The sequence below is a fragment of the Leptinotarsa decemlineata genome, unplaced genomic scaffold, assembly GCF_025532065.1.
Source record: "Leptinotarsa decemlineata unplaced genomic scaffold, Ldec_3_MD MMD2_tig00026345_RagTag_RagTag, whole genome shotgun sequence".
In the NCBI taxonomy this organism is placed as follows: domain Eukaryota; kingdom Metazoa; phylum Arthropoda; class Insecta; order Coleoptera; family Chrysomelidae; genus Leptinotarsa; species Leptinotarsa decemlineata.
In genome coordinates, this window is record NW_027412696.1 from 571529 (window position 1) to 586508 (window position 14980).

At 37.2% G+C, this 14980-nt stretch overlaps 1 protein-coding gene across 1 annotated transcript in view; it reads left to right on the forward strand.

Moving 5' to 3' along the window:
• Positions 1-2155: 2155 nt before the first annotated feature.
• numb (NUMB endocytic adaptor protein) overlaps positions 2156-14980 on the forward strand; it is a 118810-nt gene continuing 105985 nt past the window's right edge. The window contains exon 1 of the mRNA XM_023164404.2: positions 2156-2434. The gene's annotated coding sequence lies outside the window, so the exon portion shown is untranslated. The remainder of the gene's footprint in view (positions 2435-14980) is intronic.

Genomic DNA, 14980 nt, shown 5'->3' on the forward strand with positions numbered 1-14980 from the left:
CGCTCAAATCTGTTTTTAGGTAGAGTTCTTCTGTTCTGTTCGTTTACACATAGTATTTTATCATAAAAAAAGGTTTTGAGTGCTCATAATAAATATTACTGAGGAGTATCAAATTGATATAAAATTTCATATTGTTTCAGTCAATGTACACTTTTTAAACCTTCATAAAATCTGATGTTATATATAGATATTCCTTAATCTCATTTTATGATTTTAGTTTAAATCTGTTTAAAAACTGTCTAAAATCTGTTTTCCGTTAATCAGCTGTCGCCCCCATACGAACGACAACTCTCATCGAGAAACTTGTGCGAGCTAAGGACTAACGAGGTCTTACCTTTTAACGTGTGATTGCAAACACGGGATTCATATTGTAACTTCATCTACATACAGTTGAATCTTAAGTGTTGGTAAGTGTTTGATGTTTTCGACATGTGATAGTGTTATATGTTTATGAAAAAAAAAAACTGATGAAATGTATTGTAAAACAACCATGTGCTGAAATTCTGGCAGTCTATCAAACATTATTTCACAAGATTGATGTTTCATACATTTTACATAAAACTGATTAGGATCTAAGTGTGAGTGTTCAATGTTTTCAACATGTGTTCAAACTGACATGGTTGTGAAATAAAATTGGTACCTATACATATTCTCAATGTATAGAATCCTCTCGAAGTTATTTCCTCAAAAAAGTAAATAAAACGGTTTAACTGTTATCCAAGTACATTTAACTTAATTACATTTTTAATATTCCCTACTTTTTGTACTTTTCACCTTTATCGCTAAATATTTATGATGGTTTATCTGGTGACGAGGATGGAATATTTAAGGACTCATCTTTTTTATTTCAATGTTACGAGTAGTATGAAAATGCTAGAGAAAGATATTGTATAGCGAAACCCGTATCAGGGTTACATGAATACTCTGCATTTATTTCATTAATTTATTATCTATTTGCTGATGGAATTCACAGTTATAGGTGAAAATTTTCCAATTTACAGTTGTGAATATGAATTTTCAATTATGAATGTGAATTGTAGAAAAACAATTTCATATAATTTTTTTAAACTCTGCTCTGGTACAAATTTGCTAATAAATAAATAGAAATGTTATATGTAGGTACCTACAAGTGAAGTCATTCTAGTTGAAGTGTTCATTAAGAAAATATTTATTTTACAATTGGTTTACTGATTATGAGTTCAATTTTCCAATCCTCTATCATTTTGAATGCTTTGGGAAGCTGAACATTATACGAATGTAATCATGCCTTTTTGATTTCCTATTATAAAAATTGATTTTCATATTTTTGTGTAAACGAATGATTTGTAATGACAATTATCAATGTTTTTCCTGATTTCAATATTCGAATTCTAAAACCTAGATGTCGCCACTCCATTGTCCTCTAAAAGTTCTACTGGACAGAAATAATAATCGGCACTTCAATATCAATTTTCCATTTCTTTGACAAAAATCAGCCAAAAGGGTGAGGGAGCTGGGTTCCAACCTGAATGACATGAAGACGACGTTCAGTAATTCTCCATACATCAGTCAAAAGGGTAAGGGGAGCCAGGCTCCAACCTGTCCGAAATCAATATGGCTGTCACGAATTCTCCAATTCATATAGTAATAGTAATATCGAAGAGGAAAAAGGTTTACCTTTAAATAATGATACAGTGGATAACTGGTATAAAGCTAGTAAAGTACCCGTCTCTCGCACTCGCAAAATTTTCTTATGAGATAGGTATGATATTTCATTCTGTACATTATTATGTAGCGTAATGCCAACTGGATTGCGAATAATCATTATACCTTTGTATATAGGCTAACCTATGTACAAAGATGGTACATAAGAGTCAATTTGGTTTCTAAAAGATTTTGGAAAATCTTAAGACTTAATTTTCTATTCAATAGATGTCGCTAGTAGGTTTAAAAATCGAAAATTGTTCATGGACTACTTTCTATTTCTCTCTCGAAAGTTATTTAGAATGTGTGAAACAAAGACAGCAGTTGCAACTTTCTGCATACTGTCAAGAAAACGGTATGAACTTAATTTGCCACTACGTCGATTTTCTATTTTCGTTTGATCCACAGTTAGTATATTCATACATCTTTTTCTACCTGGGGTGGGTGTATTCACAAAATAGTAAAAACACAAGTATAATGCTAATAGCATTATACTTGTGGTAAAAATCTTCCTGTTAGTGAATTCTCTTTTTAAACTAGTTCGGTCCAATTCTCTAGGAGTACGGTTCTTTTCGCGGAAAATAGAATTTCCTGTCTCTCCTACACGAAAAGACGATTATCAAGATATATATTCAAAACAGTATTATCAATCGGTATTATGTGTCCCCACAGAAAATATCGCGTTTCAGAATTGAAACTGAATTCTCAAGAAAATGTTAGGGCAGACGAACAAAATTGCGAAATATTGTAGGTAAGTTTATTACAGGTGTTTTGATTTTCCATAAATTTTAATTTTTCTAAATGGTGTTTTGTTTTATAAATCATTTGACCTATTCCATCTTTCCTTGAATTTCATAAACAAAAAAATATTTTAGGAATTTATCCCTGGAAAACTAGTTGGAACATAATTATAGTAATGTAGATATTGTAACAAATACTTTCATGAGCACAAGGCCACTATAAATAAAATGTTGTCAATTGCATGTTGAATTATTTTATTAAAAGACATGCTAGGTGGTTTTTGTATATAATATAGATATAAGTAGGTACGTAGTATTTAGATTGAATGAAATTTTATACGTCGAGTTCCAAGCATATTTTATTGAAAGTACAAATTGGGCAGGTCGGTGTCAAATGTTCGTTTTAGTATTGATTTCACACCATGTCCTTGTCTAGCAACTGATATCGAGTATCGGGTTGGCTTTCCACTCTCGGCAGACAGACCACACGTGGCTTTTCCTGCTTTCATAAATTAACTGTGAAATTTTCAGTTTCTCCAATGATTATCAAATAAATGAAAATTGAGTAATAACTACAGTATCTCTAGTGTATAAATGTTATACGGGGCACCTAATTTTAAACGGGGTACCTAATTTTATACGGCCTAAAAAATAATACTTCAAAAAATTCATAACTGGACAAGTTGCAAAGATGAATTTGAAGAAATATAAAAATGAGTAAATAAAAGTATAGTCATATAGTATCGTGATATTGAAGATTTTTCGTTATTCCTGAGAATTTCGGTAATTTTATGGTCATCAAATGAATTTATATTTGTTATTATCACGGCCCTGATAATGAGTCCAAAATGGGGGTAGCTAATTCCCAAAAACTTCACCAAATACCTAAACTGTGTTATCATGTGATATCACAAACCTCTAATATTTCTAGTGAAATTTTCCCGCATCGTACATTTATAGAAACTTAAAACTTTCATTTTCCAGTCTCTCTTATCTCTCTCACGGTATTCAATCGAGAGTCGACAGTAATAAAATAAATATAGTTTCAAAAACTAAAAAACACGCTTTTAAAGAACATCGAACTAAAAAGTTGAAAATATACGAACGAAAAATACTAGTAGGTATGTGAAAAAAGCGACGGGTGCTTGATATACAAAAAATATGGCACAAAGCGCCCGCTTTTTTCACAATAATACTAGTATTTTTTTTTCGTTATTATTTTAAGCTTATTAAAAAAAATATGTTTGAATTTTTAGTTCGATGTTCTTTGAAAGCGTGTTTTTTAGTTTTTTAAACTATATCTATTTTAAATTTATCAGTTTCGTATGCTATAAAAGCGTGTTTTTTAATATTTTTAAACTATATTTATTTTATCTAAACTTTGGGATCAATCAGCCATATATTGTTTAGAAAAATGACAATTGATATTTTCGGTTACGTACAGCGCCATCTGCCCGCGAATATATCAAGCAATAATATCGATAAATCAAGGAGGTTACGTACAGCGCCATCTGCCCGCGAATATGTCAAGTAATAATGTCGATAATTCTGTTCGTTAGGACAAATTAGCTGGTATTGACCTCGAACTGTAGTTAATAGCGAATATGGAGTTATTGAGAGAAGTTGCCTATCCCAGAAACCAACCTAAACCTAAACCTGAACCTAAAAGTTCAGAAACGTTTTTAGTTTCTAAGATACCCAAGAAATAATCCTGGGTATCGGCTTTTGCTGGCGATTTTCGAGTAAATTCCTCGGGAAACATCATCTCATTTTTCTCAAACACCGAATCATATTTTTCAATATTTCTAAATGATGAGGAGCCTAAAAATGAAGCATTCGTGATCCAACACTAGACATCGCTGTTTCGATCCGCAATAGTAGCATTAGCGGTGCTAGGCTGAACTACTTCAAGGACAAGCCTGAAAGAAGACGTCATCCATGGGATGGACAAACTTCATAGATTGGTTATTCAAGATAAAAAGCATCGACATAGACCGCCGAATAAGAAATTGATCTTTGTCTTTCTCTACACCTTTCATAGTCGTAAAGCAACTAGGCAACCGAAACTCAAAAATGGCCGATGTCGAAGCCCAGCTTTGCAAAAAAAACACCGTGAGAACTCTTATTTATCTTAAACAAGAAATATTTGAATTTTCTGTCGACTCCGTGCTTACTTATACTGAGGCCAAGTCCAAAAACGATGAGGATGATGACAGGCCGAGAAATCTTGAATATTGTTCGAAAAATGCACCAAAATATGCAGTTTCTCTTAGAAATTTCATATGAGCTTTAAATTAGTTTGAGGATAATACCAGCTCTTTTTTTTTAAGAAATAACGCGTACTTTTCATTATTGATTAAACTCTGTACGAAGAAGTTGTACGATGTAGGGAAACAAAATTGGAAATATTAGATGTTCGTGATATCAACACATTTCAGGTGGTGGTTTTTTAGAGAAATCTGTGGTACATGAAGGAAGTAAGAATTGCTTCCATTGAAGTGATTGTCCGCAATAAATAATGTGATCATTTATTCCACAATCGTCTATTTACTGAAACTGTCAGGAATAACGAAGAAATTTCGACTTTACGAAATAATATGAACATTACAGATCAAAAAATTGTCACCAAAAATACAGGTCTGTATTTAAGATTTTAAGTCTGCCAACACCCTGTATCAACATAATAATATTCAGACAGATGATCAATATCTATACGAATAAAAAGATACACCCAAAAAGTAGAATTTTGAAATTTTCTAAAATCATATCAAAATCCACTTTCATGAACTACAAAACTACAAAGGAATAAGAAATATTCAAAAGTGATATCATATTTTCGAAAAATAACAATCCAAATACGTATAATATACCTAAGTATACAAGGAAACCCAATTTGTTAGTGCCTAATAATGAATTCGTTCTATAATTCTAAAATATTTTTAGTAATACAGTTTTGCCAGTTGTTTTGCATAACAACTTTGAATTACAATCAAGGGTTTTTCTACCAAATTTTTGATGTTTTAACTTGTTTCGAGTTTTTTTTTTTTTTAATATTTTTCAGCAAAATCTAGTTATGATGAAAATTCGTCTGTGATATGTATGTCACCGTATAAGTGAAACCCACCAGAGCTCCATAATTCATACCAAAATTGGTAATTAATAATTACCTAGCTTCTTCAATAATTCACTAAGATTTTTTCCAACAATTATCAGTTTTTTATAGTATTCAGAATACACCCTAATTTTTATAAACTTTTAAATTAATCTGTTTAAAAATCTGTTTAAAATCTTTTTTTCCGTTAATATTTTATAACTCGATATATAACTCGACGATATAACTTATACCCTTTTAATTCTACAGTTGAGTTGATTATGTTAGCTTGGAGCCAAATTTCTGAGACATCTATAAAAATATTTATTATATGCCCATTTTTTTAAACCAGCAAAGTTGGACAAATTCGATCTCGCATTAATATGACAAAATTGTGAAAAAATATGACAAAATATGACAAATTAATATGACAAAATGTATTATCCTTAATAAATCATAAAAAATAAAATTGAGAAAAGAAATTACTTATAAATAAATAAAAAACAAGAACTTTTTCCAATCACTAGAAATGCAATAGGGGAGACCGGGGAGACAATTAACAAAAAATATATTTTTAGATGTAGCTAAGAAATAATTCAACATTTAGACTTGATTTTTGAGATAGATGATGCTTAAATTATTCAGGTATTACGTAATGATCTCAAAACTAACTTAATAGTAACGATGCCATAGATAGAACGCTTTTTCCCAAAAATGGTGGTTGTTGATTGTTACCTCAGGTTTGGGGCTAAAAATTAACATAGGTTATGCTGACTAATGTCAAGAAAAATAAAAATTTTTAGGACATATTTTTTTATTAATAAAAGTGTAATTAATACAGCCTCGCATGGAACTCGTATTCTCATAAACTCATAGTAACAAAATCACAAAATATCTGAACATAAACGAAATCTCAAAATACGTTTAAATATTTCAACGTAACAAAGTAAACTCTCTAAAATAACTATTTATCAGTCTTAAACAGGCACCGCAAATGATACAAAAATAGTAATCATCATCGTTAGAGCTATTGCTTTCATATAATATCCTTTTCTTCACTTTTCCTACTTTTTCGTCTTCATTTACATTTCCTTTAGCCTTTCCTTTACCTTTTCCCTTACCTTTTCCCTTATCTTTGATGTTTTCTTTATTCTGGTGTTTTGATGTGATTTTCCTCTTTTTCTTGTGTCTAATATTATGTTCTTCTTCTAGAGCATTTTTTTCCGGAGTATCGGTAAGAATAGTAGACTTTTTAGCGCGTTTTCTATTTGACGTAATTCGTGGTGCAGCTTTTGGTAGAGGTCTTATGGTTTCAACTGCAAAATCACTAGCTCTTTTCTGCATGCCTGACGGTCCAGCTATTGGTTCACAAGACATTTGCGATATAACATCAGTCACGCTAATATCTAAATTTGTTACTTCGCCTAAAACTACAGGGTTTTTCAAATTTAGTGACAGATCATCAATATTAACGTCATTATTATCAACAGTTGGTTCAGGGATCAGTGACTGGTTTTGATCGCTGGGGTCTGCGCGGTCCGTGACAAAAGAAGGCGTAAAGTCAGATTCTTGAAAAATATCTTCATTGCACGGCTATATGCCAGACTTTTTAAAAGCGTTTATTATATTCGTAGGGTTTAAAGCCAACGGTAGCGCTTCTCTAACAATTTCAGGGAGGTCATATATAGACATTACTTTTCCAGAGTAACTGGTAATCCAAGAAGTTTGTGCTCTGTTCATATACTTTTTGAATGACCCATAAACCCCGAAATCAAGGTGTTTCATAAAATTGAAAAGAGAAACGTTGCGACATTCCTGTAATTTATTTTCTTCTCAATAATCTCTAGCGCAGCCAGCTCGTAAACCTCTATCGATATGGTGCCACGCGTAGTTGTCCGTTTATAAGTTCTCATGCTGTCATACCTAAAAAAGAAACATAAACTAATGATTCACAAACATTCAGCTACTCTGTTAATACTAGACTCCACATCTGGAATAGGTATTAACAAGCCCCTCCCATGTGTTAATTATAGCCCCAAAGGTACACTTTAAGTATTGAATATCGTAATAAAATATTGGTCAATAGTAATGGCAAATAAGAAACTTAGAATTGTTAACTATAAAATATGCTTTCAGGGAAATAAAAGACAATCATAATTTATGATGCACTGTTTGGAACCTTTGGTGTAGTGATGAACATTACTGGAGTTTTTTCCCAACACCAAATCGTTATTTTTAACACCTTGACACGTGTTTCGATCACCAAGTGATCATCTTCAAGAGGAAGATTAAACAGTTTAATCTTCCTTAAAGATTGATAAGGACATTGTACATTTTCTCTTTGCTTGCATCTCGAACACATTGGTTTTTCATCTCCAGAGTTTCCTCTCTTGTGAAGGAATCAAAGCACTGTGACAAACTCAATTGGCCAGTTCTTTCATCGATGGTATTCGAGAGGACAGAAGCAGAAAGAAATCTGGCAGCTTTCGGTATCCTTTTAGAAATGATAGAATTACGTTTCAAAGCAGCCATACTCTTGTGGAAAGATATGCGAGCATTTTTGTTCTTTGAGACATCGATGGTTTCGGTAACAGGAATATTTTATATTATTTCTTGAATTTGGATGAATTTTTGCATTATGTCTCTTCAAACCAAAAGAATTCTTAAAAGATTTGCAACAGGAATCCAGGAGTCCAACACTTATTCAGCCTTCATTGTATTGGAAATATCCTGGTGTACGTGCAGTAAAGCCAAACCATTCAGTAGTTTCTCTTCAATCATTGTATTGCGTAGTTGAAAAAGTTGAACATTAATGTCAAACCAAAATACTCCATTAATGTTTAACTTTTTTCGTCGATTTATATGTTCATTTGATTGTTTTTTACTCATTTTTACTGCCCTGAAGAAGCTTTTCACTAGAAGCGAAAGCTTGGCAAAGTAAAGAAGAGTTTTGATTTTTGATTTTTTGACTGAGAGACCCCGTTATTCCATTTTACTGTATCATCATCCGAAAGGAATACCAGGACATATCCTTCTTCAGAAGGTAACCGGAAGTTCCATCGTCAGTGTTAAACTTCTGATGAGTCTAATGTAGTGTGCTTTGTGTTTGATTCTTCATCTATTACAAAATTTTTGTCTTGCATAACTTTATTTTCCACTGCTATCTGCTTCTCTTGTTCAGAATGCGACGGGTATACCTGTTTGTTTAGTGAAAATTTCACATTGAAGTGTTTTTTGAATACGTTATGGATATTCATCAAGTATCGGCCAATTCCACCATATATCTGATGGAACGCCTCACGATCTCATTGCGCTACTACTGCTCCTGGTGGAAATATTACACACAACTACAGTAATGAGATTGATCAAGAATGAAGTTGGGCGGAGTAAGTCAAATTATGAATTTAATTAATATTCTATAACGTATAAAACCGGTTAAGCTTCATTTTATATTAGGTTTTATCAATCTACATCGGCCTGACTTTTCTATCCCAATAATAAAATTCATTTTACCAAATTATATCAAGTGTGGGGGGCACGTGCCGCTGTGCTCCCCAAATTAGATCCGCCACTGAATACAACACATTTGGAATCCAACACCAGACAGCGCTATTTCGACCCGCCATAGGTCTCGTCAGTGGTGCTAGTCTGAACAACCAATGCAATGCTGGACTCAGCTGACCTTGAAGAACAAACCCGTGTAAACAAGGGTGATGACATATCCCCTGCTTGGATTTGCAACTGATCGGATTCAAGAGTGATATTTGAGGATTGAGTTTTCTCTTCATCTCATAGATGACGTTTTCGTGAGGGGACATGTCACCGCCCTTGTTTCCTCAGGTTTGTTACTTACGGATAGTTGAGTCCAGCAATGCCTTTGTGATTCAGTCTAGCACCACTGATGAGACCTATGGAGGGTCGAAACAGAGCTGTCTGGTGTTGGATCATAAATCCGTTGTGTATGGGCTCTGTTTTTAACTAGAAATTTGTTAAATAAAATTTGAAATTTTCAAGAACGTTACATTGGATGATGAAAAAAGTGCAAAAATGTTCGATGGTGAAGAATCTAACGGAGAGAGAGGCAGTATGTTTAATGATAATGAACGGAACTGTGGAAGAGAAATAGTGGAAAAGTTTCTGAGAACAACACTACTACGAATCGAACAATATGTCACTTCTTTAGATTTTAAAATTCCCAAGGACGTGACTTTGGACGAAAGCGGAAGTTTCGCAATATTACCTTGTGAATTAGTGAATCAAGCTAATTCTGAATTGCAGAGTCAATTTTCTTTTATAGAGAATATGCACTAATATACTCGGCAGAGGAAACTAGATATTCCAGCTATTTTATAAGTGATTAAGAATGAACCAGTCGATATTTATTTGAGAATGTTTAGTAATAAGGTCGAGAAAGTCGAATTAGGCATACTTTCACCATACACATTCCCAGTTGCATCACTGGATGGATTTGTGGAGGATGGGATTATTGAAATGGAGTGTTCCTATCGTACCAAAGACGCAGATTCAGATTGTTCTAATATTTTTTTTTAATGAAACTGATGATTTAATACCGAATCACGATTACCAGTATTAGATTCAGGGTTTGTTGAAAATAAACCATGATTGGTGTGATTTCGTGATATATACCCAAATAGGAATCAATGTTTCAAAAATATTTAAATTGAGATCCTTTAAAAAAAAAGGTTGGAGAAACTGAAGTAATGCATTTTAATTTTTTTAGTGTCTTATAACGGGTCTTCCAACAGGGACTTCCGAACTTTGACAATTGATAACGGCCATCTTGTTGAATCTACAACTGTCAAATTAGTTGTCATTTATTCAGTGTGTTTTGCGAAATCACCATGGACGGATATCATAGTCATCTTCATTTTCATCAGGATGGAAATTTTTTCCCTTACCCTTTCAACTGAGATTCGTCAGGAGGACGAATGGTTCATAACGTAAGGTGTTTTGGTGGCGACATAAAAGTCAATGACCTCTATGCCGCTCTGGCCTTGTGTACCCCTTCCTGACTGGGGTATTTGATGAACAAACTGTTCATTTCAACAGACGTCGTGGGGCCTTCATTCAACCGAGCGACGGGGCCTTCTGAATCGAGTGGGGTCGTCTATAGTGTAATCTACAGCTTCCCTAACTAATGGGTTATCATGAGTTTCCGCTGACTCGAAAACTCTCTGGTTCCTCGACTGAATGGACTGCCGTATAGTTAACAGCTTCAAATCTCTGCGAATGGCTTCATTCCGTTCTATTGACCAGAGGATAGATTTTAGCTATCCTCATCTTCACTTTGCTCTTGATATAATCAATGTGATTTGCCCAGGTGAGTCGGTGGTCTACCCAAAGACCTAACTACTTGACTCGCGTTTGTTATTCGATCTCCCTGCCTGAAATCGTGACCCTTATGTCTGGAGAAACTTTACGTCTCCCCAAGTATATCGCCTGCGTTTTTTCTGGATTCACTCGAATCTTCCAGTCAAGGTACCAGCGTTCGAGGTCGTCCAATGCGCGTTGCATGTAGACTCCTCCAACACCCGACCCTTGGAGGAAGCGAGGAGAGCCGTATCATCGGCGTTAAGGGAAACCTTCACGTGATCGAACCTCGGAAGGTCGCTCACGTAAAGGCTGTACAGTAGTGGAGACAGCACAACTCCCTGAGGCACTCCAGCTTCGACTTCCTTGACGGGAGACAGGGTTCCTTCAACTCGGACCTGAAATGTCCTGCCTTTCAGAAAGGACCTAATACACCGGACCAGACCTCGAGGCAGATCGAAATCAAGCATTTTGTGTAGCAGGCCTTCGTGCCAGACTCGGTCGAAGGCTTTCGAAATATCCAGGAGGACAAGATGGACTGTCTTCCTGTTGTTCAGCTCTGAGATGGAATTTTCGACCAGTCTCAGGGCCTGCAGCTCGGTGGAGTGTGCTCTCCTGAAGCCGAATTGTTCGTCAGGCAGAACATTTCGGTCTTCAACTTCTTCTGGTAGCCTTTGCAGCACAACACGTTCAGCCAACTTAGCCGTTGAGCAAAGCAGACTAATCAGACGATGATTCTGGGGAAACAGCGGGTTCTGGCCCTGTTTCGTAATCATGACAACTACGGCATGCTTCCATCTTCGAGGGAAGTATCTGAGAGTGATTGAGCTGTTGATAATGTTCAGCAGGTATCTGATGAAGTTCTCCGGGAGCTGCTTCAACAACCTGTTGTTGATTGAATCAACTCCCGGAGCCTTCTTGGGTTTGGAGGTCCTAATGTACCCCCTCAGTTCTTCCTCCGAAGCTGGACGGATCACGTCGTCGTCATTCTCCCTGAGGATACGCTGAACTCGTTGTTCCAGCCGGATATCACGGTCAATATCATCATCCGGATCAACGTTAAGTTGTAACTGATTTTCCATTGTATCTGCAAAGGCAAACGCCTTCTCGGCGGGGGAGAAGCAGATACCGCACTGTTCGTGAAGAGGGGAGGGAGTGGTTTTCCTCTTCTCGAGCCTGCGAATGACTCGCCAGAGCTCGTCATCCCCAGGTTCGAGCGATTCCAAACACTCGCTCCTCTCGTTTCTGTACTCAGTGATGGCCTGGCCTGTTTAACCTGGTTGGCCATCCTGCTAGACGCAGCCTTGTCTCCAGGGTAGAGAGTCCGCCGATAAACTCGTCTGAGTCGATTTCTCTCCCGAATAAGGTTCTGTCCTGGTTGTGGCTGCGCGGAAAGCGTTGTTCACAGACAATTCGAAATCTGCCACTGCCGCGTCGAGACCGTTGCGAGTTTGAAGCGCCTCACGGTCTGTAGGTGTCTCCACTAGGTGAGCCTTGAAGGCTTCCCAATCCATCAGCAGTTCATCCAGTGATTCTGGGAGTAGACGATTCCGCGGAGGGTTATAAACTGAGCTCAGTTGGAGCTCAACGCCCACGGCTTCCGTGCCATGTAACTGATCCGAGTCAATGCCGAAATGTACGTGAGGAAGATTACGTTTGACAAAAATGCCAACTCCTCCTCCAGCACGTCCAACGCGTTCTCTGTGGTAAAAACGGTAGTTTGGAATACCAAAAGGTTCATTGTGCAGGTGGGTTTCCTGCACCAGTGCAACATCGATGTTTTGTTGTATTAGAAAATTCTCAAAATATAATTTCTTGTTTGAAATACTATTGGCATTCCAAAATACAACCTTAAGAGAATTAGGCAATGTTGGTTGTCTAGCCATTAACAGGTTCCAGTTAGCACGTTGGTGTTCACCGTAAACATATTTTCGAGTACTGAATGAAGAGTTTCTTCATCTTATCCAGAGCGGAACAGATGTCACTAACCTTCGATGGGCGGGGACTACTGGGCGCCTCGGTCGGCCTGGCGGAGATGTTACTGCTCTTGGCCGCTCATGCGTAGCTCATTCCCGGGCATGTGCCAGATGCTCCGGCAGGATACTTTCCAGGTGTGGGTGCATTTCGGGGGGCATTTGCAGCTACTTTGGTCCTCCTGCGAACCCTGGGGAAATCAGGACAACCGCGGTAGTTTGCAGTATGCACACCCTTGCAATTATTGCACTTGGGCGGATCTGCTCGTGGCGTCTTGCACTCACCTGAAAGGTGTCTGCCGGGGCATTTAACGCAAATGGGAATAGCTAGGCAGTTCCGTTGGCTATGCCCAAACCGCTGATATCGGTGACACTGCCCTACCAGTGTTTTTTGGTGTTGGGGCTCAACCTTTACTTTAACGTTAAGGAGATCCCGGATGTTATAAATACGCTTCTGATTTTGGTTCACTTGAACCAAAACCAGGGGGAGCGGTCGATTTCCTCGCATCATCCTGGTGACGGATGATGGTTGGAAACCTTTTTCCGGGACTACTCTGAAGACGGCTCTGATTTGCCTGTCTTCAGGTAAGGTATACGTATGGTGGGGGATTTTTCCCTCATCAATAGTTTGGACATACTCCTGTAGTCCTCGGCCGAAGAAGGCTGAACCTTGATGTCGTCAGCCATGTTTACTGCCTTGGTAAAGCTCACCTTATGGAAGGCAGCCAACTTTGTGAATTGAACCCGCTTGTCCTTCTGGCGAACGACAATTGGGGGAACGCGTGTTTTTCTGGTGCTTTGGAGCACCTCAGGACGCGGAGGGAGAGGGGAGCTAGTTCCCTGATCGTTAAATTTTCAACCTGATTTAGATTTTGGGATGGCTGTTTTGGGCCACCCTGTATAGTCGAAATCGATTTTTCAGACCTGTTGTCGTCAACCAACATTTCATGGTCACCTTCGACGGAAGACTCTGTTGTTGAGAGTTCTGACTGTGAAGTGTTGTTCTTGGCTTCGTCCCGGAGCTGTTTGTTTACTGGAGCGACTGGTTCAGATGGAAGAGGAAGAAACTCTTCTGGAGGGCGACGCTTTTTGTTGGTCGGTTCTTGAGGCTTGATCGTATTGTCGTCGTTATTTGTTTCAGACTGGCAGAGAGGGTGATGCCGACGGGAGTATCTCTGGAGGATACATTCCGTGACGGACGCTCGAGAAGCTGCTTGGCCCCTGGTGGAGGGCCAGAGGGCTTCCAAACTGCCGCTGCGAAATTATCGCAGCGAAAAATATTTTGTATGTCAGTTTGACAGCTAACGTCAGAATATGGACGGATATAGCATTCAACAACTCGTGCAAATAATAAAGTTGTTTTCTCAAAATGAGTGTTCTGTTCGGGCAACGTACCGCGCGCTTCGCCCATTTCACGGTCGCCAAGATCGTCCTACCGAGAGTACTATTCGCTTTACTTTGATTTAGTGAACGATCGACCAACACCCGTACGTCGACGAAACGCAAGATCTGACAACATAGTCGCGTCGTGACTTACGCCTGCACCCGTACAAAATTCAACTAAACGAGGAACTGAAGGTAAACGACTAAAGACAACGACGTGCGTTCGCTAAATGAGCTCTGGAGCGGTTGTCAACTGACCCTAATTTTCATTAAAAAATCAACTTCAGCGATGAGGCCCATTTCTGGATGAATGGTTACGAAAACATTTTGAACAAAATTTCATTAAGGAATATTTTTTTGTTGTTTCTATTTCGTCTCCCTACTGAAACTGATCTGAATTTCATACTGTTAATCATATGAAATTCTGTGTTTGTGAATTACATCCTCATTAAATAATTAATGATTATATTATCTCTTAAGGCATAATTAATTGAATAATGAAGTAATGAAATATTAGAGAAACTCTGACCATCCACTGTTGTGAAACTATGAAAGTATTTATGAAATATTTCATAATTTTTCATTGCCGATAAATTTTTTCGAAAGACCAGTGTCCAGCGTGGGCCAGCCGACTAGAATATATCATACAAGTTTTTATATAAGTTTCTGTTATAAGATTGATATATTGTAATCTACAGTATTTATGTAATGAAAATAGATAAACCAACCCTCGAAAGTCTCAAGAAGGTTTTTATGTAAAGGGTTATCAAGGTTTGCTT